We start from the raw sequence: 2,562 nt of genomic DNA, 5'->3' as shown, positions 1-2,562 counted from the left end.
GCCTTCGTGGCTGTCAATGAAAGATTCAAAGGTGGAGGCTAGTAATGTACAACCAAAAACCGAAAAAGACTGGAATGCGAATCTTGGACTTGTCGATTGTTATCAAAATTGAACATCTCAATGGCTTCCACGGAAGGAATGTAAGAGGATAAAGAAGATAAAGCCCCTCGTCACCGCAAAACGCCCAAATAACCAAAGTCCTTTCCCCACGATTTGAAGTATTATCGTCTAGCATTAAAGTAGTTCAGACCTTTGCAAGTCCACTTTAGATGGCGACAATTATATGCAAGTTGGGTACTTAACATTCATCTATTGATCCTTGAAGTTTCATATGCCTGAGTGACAGCCGAATTTTGATGGCAACACCTGATATACTATCACATCCCATAAAAATGACAGAATACATGTCCAATTTACTTGCAAGCTGTATGGAATCCATGACATTGTTAGTTATGGTCTAAGTTTCAGTAGCTGTTGGTGAATGTGCCCCCATTGATTCAAAGGCCTAAAATTTGTTGAAAAGACGCCAATCAATGTGGTATATACATATCAAAAGCCTGGCATAAAAGTTTACAATTGTGTAAAAGAAAAGGGCAGAAGGATCTATGTAATCATCCTCCATCGGTTATAAGACAACGAATCTTCTCGTGTAAATGTTTGTGTCAGCTCTCTCTTTCGGATGGCTTTGTGATAATGAGCAAGTTATTCTCATATCCATTGTTATGAACAATTGGCCGCAATGGATCGATCCTCCATGTTCCATCGACTATGAACTTTATCTGCATCAGGAAGACCACGGAGGTTATGAAGCTCATCCAGAGACAGCAATTGCTTGTAATTTTAGACCGCCTTAGACTAAATTGAGAGAAGACCTACCTCATATCTTCCAGGATACAACCAAACAGTTCACAACAGAAAATCACAACTACTCCAAAGTTTACCATGAACTACATAGAACCCAATGATGAGAACTAACCTGGGTGGTTCAACCATCAAATGACCCAGCTAAAAGCACCCATTTTTCGAATCGATATCATCCCAAAAGGAGACCAATCCAGCCTAAATGCGTTACTAGCAACAAACAACTCTATCCTCAAGCTAACACTCCTAAAGGCACCCTGAATCTGATTCTCAGGGCACAACAAGCACCATCCTGGGTATCACCTCTTGATTTTGGATTACTCTAGAAAGGATTTGACAAAAGAAGAATTCTAGCTCAAAATCAACCATATGTTTACATATTATATATTATATAAATACCCGCTAAATTCTTAAAAATGCATTTTTAATCATATCGAACTCGTTAAGGAAAAAAAGAAAGGAAGAAAGAAAGTGACTGAGCTCACCTTCCATTGGAGATTTCGTTCTTGCCGATGAACCCAAAGAAAGGGCCTTGATTGGACTCCTCGAGCTTCTTCTGCTTGAAATACTGCTGCAGTTCCTTGGCCTTCTGCCTCTGGAACTCCAGCGTTATCCCGCCGCCGTCCTCCACAGCCGCCTCCGCCGCCCCCGGGCAGCGGCGGCTTCGGCTGCTGGGGCGGCGGGGCGACCGCGGACGACGGCGGGGAGGAGGAGGGGGCGGCGAGGGGGACGAGCCTGAGGGGGGGGGGCGACAGGCCGCCTCAGGGGGCCCTCGGTCTGGGAGCTGCGGATGGTGGTGGCGACGCTGACGACGCTGGGCCTCGGGGCGGCGGAGGAGGAGAATCGGAAGAAGGGGGCGGAGGGGGAGGGCGGGATTTTGAGGCACGGGCGGAGGAGGGAACGCACATGACGACGGAAAGGACGTCTTCAAGCGATCGAACGTGTGTATGTACAAGAGCGAGCGTCTCCGTGTGAGAGAATGAGCGAGCAAGCTAGTGCGCGAGATCTTCCAACGGATTGAAGACTCCCGCGCCCGAACTCACCAACGAAATGAAACCCTAGAAAATTTTTTCCCCAAACTCATGAGTCGTGCGTTCAGAGAAGAAGAGAAAGAAGAGAAAGCCCAGAACAATTTTGCCTTGTTAGATTATCTGACGTGGAAATGCCAGGTCGGATGATCGTGAAGGAGAGTTAACGGCAGGCCAGATTTGGGACACGAGTGAAAGTTGGTGCTTTTTTTCGAGACAAAATAAAGTTCGGGCCAGATTTGTCCCAAACCCTAAAGTTCGTGCTTTTTTATGGAATTAGCCCCCCAGAAGACGGTCGGTCACTTTTCAAGAAGTGACTGGGAGATGCTTGACCACACATGTCAATTGTAGAATTTTGGCAACAGGAATTTAACACTTCCAAAATATAATTATCAAAAATGACCTTTATACTCAAAATCTGGGAAACTACACCCATTAAAGAAAAAATAAATATAGTCTACATTAAGTACATTACTATAAGCACGCATGATAAAATTTCTATTTATCTATTTCTCGGAACAGATTTGGAACATAAATTCATTTAGTAACTCAAATTGATTTTTTTATTTCTGAAAGAAATCTATTCCAGAAATAGATTTGAAGAAAAAATCAAAAGCTAAAATTTTTAATTTCTTAGTTTTTGAAATAGAAATTGAAAAAATCAATTTCTGGC

The 2,562-nt window shown here is 43.5% G+C and overlaps 1 long non-coding RNA gene across 1 annotated transcript; it reads right to left on the bottom strand.

The window, feature by feature from the left end:
• Nucleotides 1-492: 492 nt before the first annotated feature.
• Nucleotides 493-1,511, bottom strand: LOC120293083. Its single transcript, XR_005550736.1, has 2 exons — nt 1,347-1,511; nt 493-779 (listed from the first exon to the last, which is right to left on the bottom strand). It is a non-coding gene; the product is annotated as an uncharacterized LOC120293083 (long non-coding RNA).
• Nucleotides 1,512-2,562: the final 1,051 nt, after the last annotated feature.

The sequence above is a fragment of the Eucalyptus grandis genome, chromosome 5 (assembly GCF_016545825.1).
Source record: "Eucalyptus grandis isolate ANBG69807.140 chromosome 5, ASM1654582v1, whole genome shotgun sequence".
NCBI classification, from domain to species: domain Eukaryota; kingdom Viridiplantae; phylum Streptophyta; class Magnoliopsida; order Myrtales; family Myrtaceae; genus Eucalyptus; species Eucalyptus grandis.
The sequence above is the reverse complement of the archived record's forward strand: the minus strand, read 5'-3'. Positions and strand labels throughout refer to the sequence as shown.